The sequence below is a fragment of the Ammospiza nelsoni genome, chromosome 5 (genome assembly GCF_027579445.1).
Source record: "Ammospiza nelsoni isolate bAmmNel1 chromosome 5, bAmmNel1.pri, whole genome shotgun sequence".
Taxonomy (NCBI): domain Eukaryota; kingdom Metazoa; phylum Chordata; class Aves; order Passeriformes; family Passerellidae; genus Ammospiza; species Ammospiza nelsoni.
In genome coordinates this window covers 23224054-23243500 of record NC_080637.1, presented here as the reverse complement: position 1 = coordinate 23243500, position 19447 = coordinate 23224054, and the positions used below count along the sequence as shown (strand labels likewise).

The following is a 19447-nucleotide window of genomic DNA, read 5'->3' as shown; positions in this document are numbered from 1 at the left end:
CCCAAGCCCAGAGAGAAAACTGCTTGTCTCTGTTTATTTGCTTGCATTTGTACGTATTTATGTGATAAGGGGCAAATGTGTGTCTTGTGCATGTGTAAACAAATTAGTGAGAGAAAATAAGCTAAGTGTTATCTTTTGTTCTGAAAGCATTTAGAGTAATGTAGATATTCTTATCTTGTGCAGAAGAGGGCATGATAATGTCCATTATCCTCTGCAAGTTTTGTTGCCTGCACACATCAGCCTCTTGTTCTGTTGTTTCAGAGGACCATGAATGTTATCGAAGACAGCAGTTAGCACAGGGCATGCATTTCTCAGAAGGCATGTTTTGAAATCTAAAAATTTAGTCAAATGTCTAATTATATAATGATAATTAATGGAAAGCCACAACAGAGAAACAAAGCAGCAGTTTAATGGAACAGAGGGGCAAAAAACCCAGCTATAACCCATGCAAACCTGAGGCCAAACTGGAAAGTGTCAGCTCATAGTCAGGGTTGGAGACCATTTCTGCTGCTTCATTTGTAATTGTCTGATCAGTAGGTGAGAGTTTATAGCATCTGTTCTATTTAGGGAGAGCTAATTTAGAGCTGAGCCTGTAATGGCCTTTTGTTGTGATGAGTGGTTATCATCAAATGAGGTGTTGAAAACCTTTACTGCTATCCAGTTAAGGCAGGTTTCTGAGCCACTGAAAATGGCCCTGGCTGTTCTCCTGTCTTCCAAGACTAATTTTTATAGGCATTAAATTGGACACAAGAAAAGCTTGCTTCAGTTCTTTCAGACCTTTTCTTCTTTCAAAATCCAGAGATTGTAAGGCCACCCTATGTGAGAGTGTTGATCTCTGAGCTTTGTTCTCAGGGGCAGGGAAGCAAAAAAGAGACAAGCTGTTCAGAAGTATTTGTCAAGCTGTTATTTAGCCAATAGTTTCAGTCATTCTGAATGAGCCTGAAAGGAATCTAGATCACTCTCCTACAGGATATTTCTGATCTGGTTTTTGTCCATCTTAACCCTTTACATAAATGCTCACAGTTATACCAGCTCTGGGCAAAACTGAACAGAGCACAGTGAGAAGTGTCAGCAGAGACTCTACTTGTCATCCGCTGCTGTAATGCAGAGCTGTGATATTCCAGATGCAAATACACCACCTGCTTTAGGGCCCACTGTCACTTCAGAGGCAATGGGCAGCCTCAGTGCTGCAGCAAGGCAAGAGTTCAGGTGGGACACTCCACCTGATGCTGGTAAGCTCAGTCCTTGTTGCACTGATTTCAGGACCCACCACCGTGTTCCCCTGTGTTGGGTTTACGTGTCAAGATTTTGGTGAGTTGAGGGATAGCTTTAGGGTTGGCTTCTGTGGGAAGACACCAAAAGCTGCCTCCATGTCAGGCACAGCCAGCTTCACCTAGCTCCACAACAGATGCTTTATTGCCAAAAGCTAAGCCCATCAATGATGCTGGTGATGCCACTGTGATAATTTCAGAAAGAGTAAAAAATGCTGTGCAGCATCTGTGAGAGACACAAGTGAGATAAATGTGAGAGAAACAGCCTTGCAGGCACCCACATCAGTGAAGGAGGAGGAGGAGTGGTGCTTCAGGCACCAAAGCAGAAATTCCTCTGCAGCCTGTGATGAAGACTATGGTGAAGCAGCCATACCCCTTCAGCCCATGGAGGCCCACAGGGGAGCAGAGATCCTCCTGCAGCCTGTGGAGAGCCCCAAGCCAGAGCAGACAGAGATGCCCTGAAGGAAGCTGCAGATCATGTAGAACCCATGGAGGAGCAGCCTCGTGGCAAGCAGCCATGACTTATGGGGGACCCATGCTGGAACTGTCTGTTCCTGAAGGATGTTAACCTCATGGAGAGAACCCTTACTGGAACAGCTCTTGAAGAACTGCAGCCTGTGGGAGGGACCCCATGCTGGAGCAGGGAAAGAGTGTGAGGAGGAAAGAGTAGCAGAGACAAGGCATTATGAATTGACCACAACCATTTCCAACCCTCCAGCAAATCCTCTGGGTGAGGGAAATGGAAGAGTCGTGAGTCTCTCTGCCCTGTGTTGGCCTATCAGCTTTTTCATCATCATCATCATTTCATCTACTGAGGAGATGGAGCAGACTTCTTTTTGCAAATGCAACATCCACTAGTGCAGGGATTCTTAAGAGAAAATACATTAAAGCCTTATTATACACAGTGTAAATAAGTATAGTTATAAAAAACATATTGAGCTAAAGCAAAGCTGAAAAAGGCCTAAAATTAAATTTTAAAATTAAATCAAAGGGAACTCAGTAATTCATTTTTAAATGCCACTCATGAACTGAGAACTGTTTCACATCATCTGCCTCATTTTGAATCTCAGTAGGAAAGTTAGCCTGGAGCAATCAAAAACAGGGTAAAAATTCACATAAGCTATTAGCCCAATCAGTATTTCAGCAGTCTCCAACTGCTAAACTGTTCATCATTTTGGGGATAGGGTGTGGGGGGTGGCAGTGGAGGGAAGGGGTCAATAGAGAAGAAACAGAAGTGCAAAGGACTATATCTGGAGTACGTATCTGATGGTACTTCAGGCCAAGGAGAGTGATGAGAGTTGAGCTGCTGTTAAGAGCTGCTGGCTCATTATGTAATCACAGAATTGTAGAAAAAATGTTGTTGTAAATCATCTGGTCCAATCTGCTCAAAACAGGGCTAACTTTGAAGTCGGGTCACAATGTTCATACCCTTTCCAGACAAATTCCAAATGCATCCAAGACAAAGACTCCACATTGACTAGACATTTTGGTGGCCCTGTGCCAGTTTCCCAACACATCCCTTGCAACCAGAAGTCCAAAATCAAACAGTACACCAGAGGAGATTTTACACAGTTGGCTGGTGTTGGTCCACAGTAATGTTGCTCATCCTGATGGCTAAACTCCTGGTGACAAAGCACTATATATGTGTAAGAAGAACATGCTGTCCAGTTTGCCCTGGCAGATATGCAGGCTCTTCTCTGCAAAGGCGCTTTTGCCTGTAAAGAACACAAAAAAGACACAGTAGTCTTTTCCTTGTCCTTTGACACTCAGTCCCATACTCACATAATCAGCAGTGGGCTCTCATCTCCTTAATGCTCCTTCTTCTGACAAAGTTCTGATAGAGCAATATGGAGGGAGTTTTGTACCACATCCCCATTGCCTCTTATAATGTCCCATTCCAACATTGTTGGGTTGTTGTTTTCAGGACATTCCATGCCACAGAGGACAGTGTGAATGTGTCCTAAAGAAGCATGTCCCATTTCACATGGTAAGCACATGGTAGCCCCCTGGTAGAGGCTTGAATAGCACTCTGTCCTCTTCAGATGACTTTTTGGTGAAAATGCTGCCTGGATTTGCTGGACTGAAGATGCATTAACTGTGCATCCAAGGGTTGCACAAACCAATCCAGCCTGTAGCCTCACCTTCTGCAGAGTTCTGCTTTGCAAACCCTGCTGGTCCCAGAGGTCATCATGATATTCCTTACACTCAAATGGGTGGCACATCTGGATATTCCTACTGGATATGACAAGAAGCTATTAAGGTGCTCCAGAAGCCTCATTTGGTGTCTTTCAGCTCACATCATGGTTTTTAACTTCTCGAGGGCTGGTCCTGAGTCCTTTTCATCAAATGAGTAGCAGTTACAGAGATTAGCAGCTCAGATCATGAAAGAAATTCCATCACATTATATTTTCAGCCTGGAATAATTGTTCCAAAAGCTTAAGAAGGGGTATTGGTTTTTACTATGACATTGTTTTCTGGAAGAAATCATTGAGCTAAGCACTAATGAACATACAGGCTGCTCTTCTAAGTGAAGTGGTTCTTAATACTTTATTTTAAATGTAATTTTGGCAAGAAGAGAAATAAAAAGAGAGTATTTAAATGTCTGACAAATATAATCTTCTGTTGACTTTGCTAACACCAGCTTGCAGAAACATTATTATTATTCCTGCTTCAGAAATATTCAGCCCTGGATTTAGGTGTTTTGTGTGGGTTGTAGTTGTTTGTTCAGGCTAATGGAGATTAGAGCCCTGTGAAATGCTCAGTAAGATACCTCACAGCAGAGAGTTTCCAGTCTGGTGTGTTAAATAGGTCCGACCAGTTTCTCTATTTTATTTAGCACATATTAATATAAAACACGAGCATGAACTGATTTGCAGATTATCCTTTAGGGCAAAATTATAAAAATGTATAGGCATATAAAATCAAAAGGAAGGGAGAAGAGACTGTATATCTTAATAAACTAAGTGAATGAAATATTGAAGGATATATTCCATTGCTTAAGACAGAGTAATAATAAAAATTGCAATAAAAAAGAATTAGAATATTTTTAGACTATAAATGACCTGTCAACCTCATCTGTAAACTAAAAACAAAGTCAAAAGTATAATTTCAAACACCAAAAAAACAAAGATGTTATTTATTAAACTCCTTAAAATTCTGGCCAAATGTGATTAAATACTCTTCCACACGAGCAAGTACCCATGTATTGATAGGTAAGCACAGTTAAACAAAGAGAAAAAAAGAGCAAGCAAAATGTTCTGTGCATATAAAGGAAAAAGACAGGTTTTATTTCTCTGAGTATTTACCATCTACTGAGAAGAAATGCTTTTGATTTTGACATGCTTTGACATTTGGAAAGGGACTTCTAAAGAGCACCATCATTGGTCTCTGAGCATCTTCATTGCTTCTGAGAACATAAATATATGGGCTGAAATGAATCTCTTCTGCTTTTTACCTCTCCATAGTTAAAGCACTTGACTTTACCTGGGCTTTCAGATGATGATGAGAAAGATGTTACCCTGAAGCCTTTGGAAATGGGTCAGCTATGCATTAAGAATTGAGGGCTCTCTGATTCAGATTGCTCCATTAGCTTTCTAGAGGAAGGTGAGAAAAATCCAGGAGAAGGACTATGCAACCATAAATTATGTGTCCCACCATTCTTACTACAGAAAGGATATTCCTATCACAAACAACATTTTCAAAATTCAGATAAGTAACAGTGTATAACTTAACTTCTTTTTTGGTGTCATCTCCTGCCTCTGTAATTTCTGCTAAGGCTTTTGGAGCATAGACACTGCCTTCATCTCTGTTTATAAATACACATTAGTAGCACTGCACTGGTAGTAAATTCTCATCATCAACAGGGAGCTGGTTTGCTAAAGTACTGAAACTACTAATAACAGAGGTTAGCTTTCAGGCTTAAGTTCACTATTCTTTTTTTTCTGTGGTACTGTCCATTGATTCCAGTGGGGATTCATTGGTGTACATGAGGTTAGAATTTAGTCTATGTTGTTCACAAAGTGATGTGCCCCAGCAAAGCTTTTTGTTTCACCACCTTGAAATATGTCTTCATTAAAGACCTCTATTTTGGTTCCCAGTCAAAGTGATTACAAAACTCTACTTAATAAATGACATGTGTTGTATTAGAAGTCAAAGGAAGCTATGTCTCTGGAGCTTAAAAACACTCATTACACAAACCTGTAATTGTTGGTCATTAAGGAATTATTCTTCCAGTAAAGTTCAACTCAAAAGTAGCTTCATATAATACTTGAAAGCTTACAATACTTACATTTTTTACATTTAAATCCTGAAAACTCATGTGCAGATTGTTTTTGAAGAAAACAGGTTGTTATCAGTAGTTTTAGCCCTAATCCACCTTCTGTCAATTTGAAAGAGTATTATGGGGTCTAATCCTGCTTCTACTAATTCAATGAATAAGCTCAGACAGAACATGCAAGGACGTTGCCTTTATATTGACTTCTGCAGGGAAAATATCCCTCTCTTTCTTCTTAAGGTCCTCTTGCCCTCCTCATTTACTGCAGATAAGATCTGGAATGGGGGTTTAGGGCATTATTTATAGAAAATGAGCAGAAAAGACTATGTTAGACTTCCATGACTGCTACCCTGAGACCTTGACAGACTCAGGTACCAAAAATAGCTAGCATCCATGACTCTGTAACAATAGGATTTTTACTCTGACAAAGCAAAACTGTTTGCCTGCACAAGAAAGAGAGAAATATTTTAATGAAGTCTCCTCTGCTAAGTGTTCTTTTTTTATGGTGCCACTTGGCCTTTGGCAAGAGCTTCCCTGTAGCCCTAATGCACTTCTTGCATAACAGCTCAGCTTAGTAGAAAGGGCTAGATATAATGCAGTACATGACCTCCACAAATGCATTCCTTTTATGGGAACAGAATAAAATAAGTATCAATGTAATTACATCTGACATGTCCAAAAGATTTTTGGAAGAACAACAGCATTTATTACACTTGTTGGTTTACGTCACATTCTGATTTATTTTTCAAGTAATATGTTATATAGGTTTATAAACTACTTAAGGTGGAGGGGTTTTTTAAAGGATTAAGTAAATCTGCTCAATCCCTTATCTACAAGCTAAAATGCATCAATTACTTGGACTGTCACAAAGTTTTGATTGTCTTTAGTGTTTCTCCAGCCCTATTTAAAGCTTACTCTTCTTATTACAGCAAACATTTGTACTAACAGGAATTTGGCTCCACTATGTCATAACTATACTTTGACGAACTCTGTGCTTCAGGGAATCTATCCCCACTGACTGCTTTTGCTTGATTGCTCATTTTTCATAGTTGCATAATTATTATGTCAGAAGGATAGAACGGATGCAGATGAGCTGAGTCACTGTTTTATAGTCACCAGCAACCACACCCTAAAATCTGGTCCATAATGTCCACTGATGTTCACAGACTGTCCTTTACTCAGAGAGAGCAGAAGCAGTGCCCCTCTCCCTGTGGGATACCAGCAGCAGTGAGTAGGAATATGCAGGAGGTACAGCCACTGGGTTGCATGTCTCTTCTGCCCACCCTGCGAGCTGGTAGAGGAAATCCAGTCCTGGCCTGGGGTCTGTGCCAGACAACATTGAGCTGAAGCTGATAAATCTGTTTAAAAGGTGGCCAACACATTCACGTGGTTCCCTCACCTAACCTCCACAGCACTTAATCACTGGGCAGGAGGACCACATGCATGGCTGTTCCATAGACACGGGTACAATCCCTGAGGAATAGGATCCTTGCCCCCAGACACCTCTTTCTTCTTCTCCCTCAGGCTCCTTGTTCTTCTCTGTGAGGTTATTCTTATGGTACACATAGGGTGACACGCATATTTCTATGAACACAGGATCCCAAAGCCTTTAAGCCATGATCCTACAAACTAAAATTTGAGTTTCAGTGGCTGGACAGTGGTTCTTATGACTGGGAGGATCAGAGATTAGCAGACAGATGGAACCTTTTTAGGCTGGAGAAGGGAGGGGGGAAAACAAAAGTGGCATAATATAAAATCAGAGGGAAAAATACTGCTCAGCTGTGTTCTGAATTATCGGCACAGATGGAAATTGCTGCATTACTCCCTAAGAAGCTTCTATTAATTTTGAATTTTATTTTCTTTCCTGTGAGAGTTGACCTCATGTAGATTTTTCCCCCACCCCTTCCAAGACTTTCTGAAAAGGAACAGGCTAGTGACATACCTGTTTATTAAAGACAGAACATAGAGATTTTCTAGCTCCTAAGGCAGATGCATTTGGTGGTTAATGCTGATGAGCACATTAAGGAAGGAAAGGCCTAGAGAGAGAGAGCTTAAATTGCTATCTGACTTATGAGCCTGTAATAGCACAGTTTTGAGTAAAAAGAAATGTAACATCTCTTAATATTTATAATCAAATTTTGCCCTACTTTGAAAGCAATGAAATACAGTTTAGTGGCTTTTTAGCTGTTTAAGACCCAGAACTGATCTGTCCTCTCCAGCACAAGTAACTCTGAGATCTCACACCCTAAAGTTAACCAGCAGGGTGAAAGATTATCTAAATGCACCAGAGAATATAACAAGAGTCACAGTAAAAGGACCACATGATTAGTCCATCTCAGATTCTTGAATAATTACACTCTTTCTATGGAAAGTATTATTAGTTCAGTTTTTGTAGTGCTAGAAGAAATCCTAAGTATGGAAATTAAAAGAATGAGATTGCTGTGCATCTTGGCAGTGGTCGTGGTAGTGGAGCAGATTCATGTTCTTCCCATAAAAAGAATCCTTGCAACTCACTAGGGGTGAAAGACAGCATCAAGGAGAACCTCTGGTCTGGTACCGGGTGGAGTTAAGCAGGGTGCAAGAGACCAGTACAGCTGTGAGAGCATAGCATATTCTGCAAAGACAGGGGAGGTCTATTGCAGAAGATAAAAATTATTATGAATCATGCTAATTACCTCATTAAGTAATATGTCTTTTATTATCACAAGAAACAGAAACACTAACAGCATTGGTGAGGTCTCCTCTGCAATCTGATATAGATTGTGAGCCAGATCACAAGCATCATATTCTTTGAGCTGAAAGTGGATTCTCAAAAAAGCCCTCTGGCATGGGTGAAGCTGTAGTTGCAAGTAATGAGGTTAGAATACAGCATTAATCAATCATTGGAAACTATATTGCACTTTGAAAATGCTTCTTTTGAAGGCTCTACTCTTAAAGAAAATTCAACACCTATGATTTTTATTGTGTTGAATCTGTGGGCTGTAAGTTGGTTGTTGGTTGTCCTTGCAATCATGAGACACCAACTACCATTTCCCTCAGGAGAACAGAAGTCACTTCTGGAGATAAGTGTGTGCAACAGGGTGCAACAACCACAGCAGGGACATGAAGCTGTACCAGTCACCCCTCTGCCCCTGTGCCATGTAAGAGCTCCAGGCCAACAGGTTATTTCTTCACTCATTCCCTGGACACACAAATTCTGTACAGAGGTGAAAATCGGTGGGAACCCAGGGGACAGTTGTCAGGCAGTTCATGGAGAAGTGGTGCTTTGAGGTGTGTAATCTGTTTGCATCAGGAGTGCAGCATTAGCACTCTTCTCCCAGGATTCCTGCTCATTACCAAAGCTGTGCAGTTACAATGTGGGCACAAATAAGAAAGTACCTACAATAAGAAAATCAAGGAGAAAAGGAAGGAGAATAGTGCTCAACACACGGAAAACAGCAAACCTGACAGCAGAAAACTACAGAAGACCTGCTATATAAAGGTCTCTAGAAAGTGATTTATACTGGGTGAGAAGCAAAACTAATTGAAAATGCATAAAAAGGACAGGGTTTGGCATTCCTCATTAAACCATGCCTATTGTTGTAGAGATAAAAGAAACACAGTTTGAATCAAAAGGTTGAGTAGAAATTTAAAATCCAAGGACAAAATTTTCAGTGAACGGCACAGGCAAAATTAAGCATGAGAACTGCCAGATATTGGCTAGAGTTCCCAATGAATTTTGACATACAGAAAGATAAATACATCAAATATAGTTATGCTTGGAGACAGGTAGAGACTGGTAGGTTATTCTTTGATGCTGCTGTGGATGTTGAGGTCAGGCTGGAGACGGTGGCTCAGGAAACAATCTTTCAGTTGTGGCAAGAGCGCTGGTCAGTAAGAACTTTACTTTCTTGTTGTTGCTTACATCTAGGGGTCCAAAAATATAGCCTGCAGGGCCAAGATAAATGATCTGCAATATATTGCTTTTATAGTGCTCTCAATTGAACATGTAATTCTAAAGGTTCACAGTAGTTCAAAGCAAGCTGGTGCATAATTCAAAATGCCCAGGAATCGCTGATTTGGGTAACTCACTGCAGCTGGTGGATAAGCAGAAGGAACCCCTATTTGCAGCACAGGAATCTCTAGTGAAAAAGTAACTTTTGTAGTGCTTTCAGGCTGATGTCTGACACTCCACAACGTTTCTCTGAGCATGACACACAGCCTTTGGAAAGGCAAAGAATTACAGTGGAGGCATAATATTAATGATTCAGAAAGTCTTGTGTCACAACCCTGAGCACTGCAGTATCTAATTACTAGGCATAGCAGTTTGCGCACAGGCTGTGCCAAATAATGACAAGAGAATTAGATGCCTAAAAATGGAGTTTGCCCTCTGGGGAAGGTCAGTGTAAGCCAATTGATTGGAAAAAAAGGCAAAGTAGTGCTGTGAGACTGAATTCTTAGTCCCTCACAGAATCCAGATCCATGCTACGAGGAGGGCTGCACTCTGTAGAGAAATATACTGAGCCATGATCTTAAGCGAAACAGGATGGTCTTTCAAAACCTGAGGAAGGGAGAGGATAGAACAAGGCTTTCCTTCCAAAATCTGGGGGAGAGGTGCAGGTGCTCCTTCTGAGTTGCACCCTTGGTGTTCAGTGCAGTGAAACCATCTGTTGGATAGCTGGGATCAAAAAGTTTTCATCCATGAGGGATTTGACCCTTCATGGAAGCTCCAGCCTCTAAAGGCATTACTCACTCCTGACAGGTAGTGTTTTCTTCATGTTGAAATTCAAAAATGAAAATTAATTGGAAAAAAATTACAAGACTTCTTGTAGCTGTGGTTTGATTATCCAATTAAACCAGGCTTAGACTGTTGAATGTTTATAAGCATTTTATAAAATACAGGCTGCACAGGAAGAGATTGAGAAAATCCCTTTCTAGCATTCCCTATTGCATGATTTCTTGGCAACACATGTAGGGAATATGCATTTGCATCACTCTGGGAAAAGAAGTCTCATGTGACCTCCCAAAATCCTTCTGTTTACCATTGGCATCTGACAAATTTTCTACAAAGCTTCAGACTTTCTAATGAATACTGAAACTTTACAGAGTTGCATTTTAAAAATGTAATGAAGTTATATTTAGGGGTCCAGAAGTTTAATTTCTGAGCAATCCATGAGAAAGTTCAAGGTTTATCAGCAATCTCTAAAAAGGTAAATTTTGAAAACAAAATTTTTAAATGTTGTATACAAGACAGAGGGAAACATTTATTTAAAATTGAAAAAAAAAATTAAAAAACCTATGTGGAAAATTTATTTATTTGCTCCTTGCGAAAAGAATTGTAGTGGTCAGCATTATGAAGGTTTATGCCTGAATGACTGAGAGGATTGGTAGTGAAATACAGAACCTCTCAGTCATGGGACATGAATTCAAATAGGAATGGGGTTAGTAGTGACAGAAAGTCATTACTGTGTCATTGCAGTGTGCTAATGCTCAGAGATTCATTGGTGGCTTGAGTCCAATTACTAGCACACAAGAGGTCACATTACAAAATGCACTAGCAAAACTGGCAGAGGCAGACCCATTTCTACTCTTTGTAACATGCTGCTACATTGCCATATCCAAAGATATTCTTTCAAATTTGTGTCAAGACTCAGAGCCAGTGTGGTTTAAGCAGTCAAGCTCCACGCTGCACAATTTGATGAAGAGAAGACATCTGAAACAATTGATCCAATAATTCAATTTGTAATTGTAATAGTTGCAAATTTCCCTATGTAACCTACATAAACCACGCAGCACCAAGCTTGTACAGCCTGAGGAGGCTGGGAGGGTGAGGGTTAAGCTGTCCCTGGGCAGAGCAGCTCATACAGGCTCTTGGTTTCTTTGCAAGAAAGGGGATATAACTATGCTCAGCTGAAGCTGATTACTCTGCCAGGCTACAGCATCACCTCCTTCTTTCAAGGTTTGGAGTGATTTCGCACTGATGGAAAGCTGAATTGTGCAGAGCCTTGAGTGAACTCAGAAGAGGCTTTTGTTTTGCTAGACTAGAAGTGCATGAGTTTTTTGACTCTCCTTGACTTAGCTGAGCAAGTTCAGAAATCTCTGAAAAATGAACAAGAGCAAAAAAAGTTTACTAGACCAAGAGAAAAACTAGTAAATGGTCCATTGCAGCTGATATGTTGAAAAATATGTATTCTAAATAGGAGGGCATGAAAAATGCCATGAAAAAAAAAGGAGCTGAATTTCTGGTGCAGAATAACAGTAGATATTCTCAGAAAAAATACTCTCCTGACTACTAGCTAGAAAAGGACACTAAGACACTGGAATGTGATAAATCTTTTAATGCACAAAAGATTTACAATGGAATTATTATTACTTTACAGGGAAAGTTCTTACTTTTACCTAAGTGTGCATATGTAGTGTTAAATGCATAGTGTATAATATATAATCATGTATCATTTATCATGTGTGTGTGCGTGTATGTGTGTATAAAAATATATGAGTACTTTTTACACTTGGTTGAACAGATTTCAAGTAGGCATTAGAGAAAAAATAAGTGAAGTATTCAATATTTGGCAGAGATCCCTAGAGACTTAGGCCAGTAGCTGTGTCACACTGACAAAAGCTATTTTATGTTTTTCAGCTCTGCCTGAAGGAATATAAAAATAATACAGATCCACTGGTGGTTGTGTTGGCAAGCAAAAAATTAGCTTGGCCTAATTGGCCGGTGCTGAATGTGACACAAAAGCCTATTTTCAAGGGAGGTGAAAATATGTGAAGCAAAACAAGTAATAAATAGAAATTTGAGAGGATGATTATTTTTAAAGAGAAGGCAAAAATTCTATTTATTATTTCAAAACCATGTTTTCAATAGCTCTTCTATCAGTATTTTAACATACCAAACTTCTGTTGTCTAATGGAACTAAATATTTGGAAGAAGAACCAGGATGTTTTTCAGTGGGAGGGTGTGCCAATAAGCAAAAGCAAACCTGCATTGCAGTCTGGGAACTTTACAGAATCACAGAATCACCAAGGTTGGAAGAGACTTTCGAGACCATCTAGTCTAACCATCAACGTGGCACCACTCTAACCAGCCCTGAACCCTACCCCAAATGCCACACCCAGACACTTGAACACTTCCAGAAATAGTCACTCTATCACCTCTCTGAGCGACTTATTCCAATGCCTAACCACTCTTTTCAGTGGTTTATTTTAATATCTTATCTGAACCTGGTGCGATGTGGGGCCATTCCCTCTCATCCTTTCACTGGAGGCACGGCAGAAGAGGCCAACCCCATCTGGCTGCAATTTCCTTTCAGGTACAACTCATAGAGAGCAATGCAGTCCCCTCTGAGCCTCCTCCCTCTAGCCCAGCTCCCTCAGCCCCTCCTCACAGGACTTGTGCTCCAGCCCCTTCAGCAGCTTCTTTGTTCCATCTCTGACTTGCTCCAGCTCCTCAATGTCATTCCTGAACTGAGAGTCTTAGAACTGGATGCGCTTGAGCTGTGGCCTCACCACACCAGAGTATGGACAGACCCTCCTTTCCCTCCTGGCCACACTGTCTCTGATCCAAGCCAGGATGCCACTGCCTTTCTCACCAGCCTGGGCACACTCATTTTCAGCCAGTTGTGACCACCAAGGGCAAGTCCTTTCCTTTGGGTGACTTTCCAGCCCCTCTGTTCCCAGCCCTTGGCTCTGCATGGGGTTATTGTGACTGAAGTTTAGGGCCTTGCACTTGGCCTTGTTGAACCACACTCCTTGCACACACACTCCTTTCACCATATGCCCCAGTGCCCTGAAGTCCACTTTGATTGCTCCAGGGCTAATTTCTTCAATCTCATCACTACAGACCTGACAAAGAAAAGAGAGTAATAGTCAGAGGGTTGTAACAGATCAAGAAGTTTCCCAGTAATATCCCTTACCTGGGCCCCAAGGAGGCAGCAAATGTCCCTGTGGGATGGGGAAAAAAGCAAAAGGAATTGCAAATTTTCTGGGAATCATCCCTACCTAGATCTTGATCTGCCCATTAGAGTGCAGAGCAGCATGAAGGCCAACAGTGGCTAAAACCTCTTTTCAGTCAGAGTTTTACCTGAACGTGGGAGCATCTGGATTTGATTCCCAAGTGCAATCAGCTCACAGATCTCAGTGCTGTGCCCAGTAGCTGTCACAAAGAGTCATGGCTGTCCTTGCAAACTTTCACGGTGCTTTTTAGTGTTAATGTGATTTATACTTGGAGCAGTTTTACCTGATGGCTAATATATACTCCAGAGAAATTTAGGATTGGATTGGCAGATCAGTGCTTTGTTTTGAATTTGCTGCTATTTAGCACAAGTATTGAAACAAAAAGGAAAAATGTAGGAGAAATGAATAACATAAAATTTTCAGCAATATATCTGGGATGAGCACTGGGCCCAGAATATACCTAATCACACAACTAATAGGAAAACTCTCTCTCTGCTGGAACAAGGCGGCACATCAAAACAGACCCCTGGGCTTCAGAAAGTGTGTTTAAATCTGCACCAAAATCTGTGCTTCACAGCTCAATCCTAAATTTTACCAAATAGCATGTTCCTAGAAGGACTCAGAATTGTGTTGGGTTGTCATCTTCCATGTGCTCATGAGGTGTCTGGGGGAACAGAGAGTGCCCTTGAGCCAAGGCCAGCTGAGGGAGATTAGATGGGTGGTAATTATCAGTTGCCTTGGAACTGTTTCCCAGGAGGAATGTGTCAAACTCCAGCCTGTCCTGCTGGGGATCAGAGGAGCCTGAACTGGGCTCTCCTTGCAGCAGCCCTTGGTGTGGTCAGTGCATCTCACACTGCTCCTGTTTGCCACCAGTGCTGCAGGGTCTTTATTCAGTCATTTCTGGGCACCACGACCAGAGCCTCATTGGATGGCATTTTCCATCTTTTACCTCTAATCTTTGAGGTGAAGAATGGCTGGAGATGGTGCTACTTTTGAAAGAGAGGTTTTTTATAGCCAGATGTTCATGTTGCTTCCAGTTAATGTCTCAGGCAGGAATTGTTGGAAATTCTTTATACTCTAGTTTATTTGTATAAATTTATTTAAAACTATAAGTCTTTGGGATTGGTGTGCATTCATCCTGGTTCATATTTTTTCATTTGTCCATGAGATATAAAACACTTTCTTTTAACATTATATTGCTTTTTAATCCAGTTTTCCCCAAAAAGGATTTTCTGAAAGAACAAATAGAGAAGAAAAAAACACCCAAAGAAACACAAAAGTAAAGATTCATATCCATAGAACAAATAAAGACACATTCCTTTTAGCCTAAATGTTGGTACAAATCTAGGGGTGAATTTTCTTTGTCTGGTTATCACAGATGCTGGCTGAGCTATGCCATTACAATGATTATTTTGTACAAATTACGTGATGACAGTCATCAAAACACCCATGCTGTGCCAGAAGCTCCTCTTCCTCTCTCAGTGGTAGATATCTGGGAAGCAAGGCAAATTTTATCAGCTCCCACCAATAAAGATTTGGACACAGAAATAACGAGGGTGGGAAATCACGCATTAACATTGTGAATAATAATGGCTCACTGTCAAGCCAAGCTGAGACCAGAAATATAAGCTATCCTGAACTGGTCCATACCTCTTTTTAGAAAACTGTGTGCAGTTCTGGCCTTGTTTTCCTGCAAACAGTGTTAAAAAATAGAGGAGATCCAAAAAAGGACAAAAAGCATGATGATCAAATGAAGGGAGCAGATTCTGTATGAACACAGTAGGGCTTGCCAGCCTAGGAAAGACATAAGGTGAGCAGGTGTGAAAGCACAAGAGGCAGGAGGAGGGTGGCTGGAGAATATCACCAGGTGCTTTTTTGAATAAAAGAACCTGTATGGGGGCCTCACATGGAACAAGGAACTGCAGCCAGAAGAGTCAAAAGGACACTCACCAAGGAACTGCCAGTGTTATGAATGCCAGGAATGTGCACAGATTTAAAGGGTCAAAATAAAGCCCAGGGAAGTGCAACCCTCTGAGAATCACTAAAAACAATTTAAAAATTATAATTGGTATTCAGTTATTTGTAAGTGGTTGAAGGATGGAAGATCATTCAATGATATTATCATTTATATTTAGCCAATTCTTTTTCCCTATGTGTTTGTTTGCTTCAGGTTTAATTTTGGAGACTGCATATTAGGCTAGGTGAAGTTTCATTCTAAACTGTTATTGGCATTTTTTTGTTCATTTATAAGCTATGAAAGAGCTGCTCAGTTCATCCTATATATGTGTTTGTGTGTGGGTTTATGTTCTGACAAAAGAACTGTTAGAAAATTAGGTCCTAACTAAGTAATACAAGTCATTGATTTTTGAGAGCAAAGACCCTGGAACATTTTCTCTATGTGAAGGAAGCCACAATTACAGAAGAAAAGATCAAATTGTCTTTTTTTCCCCCTCTTAGTTACTTTGGACTTCACATATGATAGAATGAAAAAAATTTATGTCTGCATCAGGCCCCAGAAAATACCTATCTGAGTGGCACCAGAAAAGCATATTCTTCCTTTGTACCATCTTATGAAATAATATCTAGCCAAGCATTTGTTCTCCACTCATCACCATGGTATCTTAAAGACTTAGAATTCTAAAGTAATACAACAAAGTAATAAATTAATTAATCAGGTTTTGTATTCTTAAGAGTAAAGATAATTTTAAGAAATTAAGTCATTTTTACTTATGTCTGACTCATTCTTTGAAACCTGGCTCATTCCACATTCACATAGAGTAGTGTTTTAAAAACAGAATTAGCTCCCACATTGTAACTGTACAGGCTGAATCCTTAAGGCAACACAGTGGAAATGCTTATTTAGAAATTCCACTTAAAATTATTACCAGTAGCAATTTATATTATCTGTTGTTGGATGTAATGTTGAAATAAATGGCTAATTAGTGTCAACTCACCAGCATTTAGTTACCAAGCAGCTTGAAGGCTCCAGGGAACAGCTTTATAACAATCTACAGCATTCTCTTTAGACAAGGACCCCATTTAGCAATTGCAAAATGTAATTTGACATGTCTGTAGTATGGCTTTATGCATAGAACTTCTTTTTGTACTCTTAGAATGGTTACCTTCTATATTTTTACGGATGGTGTTTTTTTAAGTGATCTCAAAGCGTTTCACTGATACTTGCTCCCTTGTAACGCACATGCTTAGTCCCAGAACTTATCTACCGGTTCTGAAGGGAGCTGATGGAGGTTGGTTTATTCACATGCACATGAGAGCACACAGGCAGGGCTTAACGAGTCACTCATCCTTTGCTGAGTGTGTGGCAGTCTAGCTGATTAATTTTATTGCTGACATACAGTCCTCCATCCACTGAACTAGGCAAAAAATCCCAGTGAATGACATGCCAGATCTCCCAGGAGAGCATCTCCATCACAAAAAACCACTGCTGGAAGACTCAGTTCTGAATTACTCAATAATGGTACACCATGTCTACATCACTTCAAACAAATATGGGGTCTGGAAGCACAAGCTTCCTCTGCAGAGACCTTCTGCAGTGACATCACAGTGTCAGTGTCACCTTCAGGCAGGAGGCAGGGCCACACAGGCTGAGAGCACCTGCACTTGCCACAGAATCCTGGTCCTGTGTGAGGGGCTGTGCAAAGCTCCCTTTGCCTGCAAACTCTACAGAAGGCAGATTTTCACCTGTGCTGGTGGGTGATGGTCAGTGTATTGTGAGAGCCAGCATGATTCAGGAAACACTTGAAAGGCAGCTTGCAAATTTTACATCAAGAACAGTTTTAGTGCTATGTTGCTTTTCTTATCCTTATGAAGTGTTGGATCCATTCATAAACATTCTCTTTTTCCTAAAAACAAACATGCTTATTTTTGCTTCTGAAGTCTGGGGGGGAAAAACAAACAGAAATGCCATCTCAGTAGTGAGTGAGTCAGCTGAGCTGTACTTCTAATAGCTTAAAAATCCCCCATGCAGGATGGATCAGACATCATATTTCTGTGATGGTTTGCTCAGGACAGGTAGGATATTAAGTTTTCCTATTCAGTGAGGGAGAGATGACAGCAAAAATATCTTTTACCTCTTTGAATTTAATATTTATGTTAAAGGAAAACAGAAGGATTTTGGTTATCTGAAACTTGGTCTGGATTGCAAGAAACTGGGAGTGTTTCCTTGGGCAAGCCTTATTACTTTTCCATGCAAAAACTTCTGTGTTTTGACCTCTAAGTACTGAAGTCCATCTGTGCAAATCCATTTAAGTGAAAACCCTGGTGCACATACAAACAAAACAAAACAAAACAAAAAAACCACAACCCTCTCCCCCTCAAATCCCCTGACTTTTATTAGAAATTCTGTATTTCAGGAGCTGCTAACCCAGCCAGGTGCAGGGGCGATATTTTAATTCTCTTGCACTGCAGGCTGGAAAACCCAGGGAGCACTTCCACTTCAGAGAAGCAGATGTGGTTTTCATCATTCATGAATGATCATACTGGGCAGCACTTGAAGGAACATTTGTGGACCCAGAGGGAACTATGTCCATCATGACTAGGCAGAAGAGAGAGATATTGCAGCAGAGGCCCCTGCACAGCAGTAAAAGCATCCAGGAAAATTATTTGCAATTCCATGCAGAATCTTCCTAGGCTGGAATAAAATTTGAAGTAATCTGTGTAATGTTGTTCTGCACCTCACACAACCAGCAACATTTTGTATTATTAGAAAATGCTTTTCCAAAATCATTAGGCTATTTTCAGACCTTGCCAAAACCAGCACAGTAAGTCAGATTCACCATGATTATTGTTTGGTAGTGTCAGAGAGGATGGGAATTGCTTTTCCTGCCTGCTCTCCCATACTGGGATGTGAATGTGTGCCCAAGTGGGTGGCTGGCAGCCTAAACTCATGGGCCAATGAGCAGCTGTATAATCATCTCTGAGAGTCTCACCACAGCAGCCTCTGGGGCTTTTCCTGGAGGAGAGGAAAGAGCCATTAGCTGAGGCAGGAGACAAGAGAGCAGATGCATCCTCCTCATGCCACCCCGGCGGGTGAAGCACGGAGCCAGGGCAGAGCAGGCGAGCAGCTGAGGAGGGAGGATGGCCCTGCCTCAAAGGCAGAGCACTGCTCCTCAATCACTCCCCTGCACAATCCAGATCTCTGCCTGGGTGACCCACCACATCTACTGGGAAATGTGATTTGTCCCCACACATGGAAAAATAGGAGCTGTTCTGGCTTTTACAAAAATTGTTTAGTTGCCATGGATCTTGTACTATTTCCATTGTTCTTTGGTCGTAAATTCCCTTTCTTTTAAAATAAGTATTACCAAGTTAATGTCTTTGCATCTATTTTACAACTCTATTATTTTCTGACATGTTTTACATGTTTGAAAACAAAAAAACTGTCACTAGCCTACCTTTTCAGCAAATAATATGGGAGCAGACAACATATCTCAATCAATGTAATAATTCTTTAAAGAATGTAAATTAATTCGAAAGAGGTGGAAGAGGGCATATGCATCTGTAACACGCATTTTCAATTGTTTCTGCATTTGCATTTGGTTTTAATGGCATTTACGCCCTCTAGTGACAGAAAGCCCTCTCGTACTGAGGATTTTTTAACCTTCACTGTCTCTGTCCGGTTCAGCCTTGAGTATTTGGGCTTTGCAAAAACGCAAATGCTGGATTTTCTTCCTATATATGTTCTCCACTTTTACAGATTTGGTGCATAGGTTTCTTGAGGGTGTTTTAACCCAACGTGAGCTATTTTAAATATTAATTTCTGATGTGACACACAAAAATATGCTAAATTACAATTTCTGTAATTATTTATTTTGACATCCACAATACACTTGCTTTTGCTTGGAAAAAATTTACTCCTGTGTTCAAACAAACAAACAGGAGTTAAATAAGCAGCATTGTCCCTCTCATTTCTTAAGATTATTAAAGAAAATACATTCTCTCTCAC

At 40.6% G+C, this 19447-nt stretch overlaps 1 protein-coding gene across 1 annotated transcript in view; it reads left to right on the top strand.

Annotated features, from left to right (window-relative positions):
• KCND2 (potassium voltage-gated channel subfamily D member 2) overlaps window positions 1-19447 on the top strand; it is a 265273-nt gene that overhangs the window by 221417 nt on the left and 24409 nt on the right. The window lies entirely within an intron of this gene.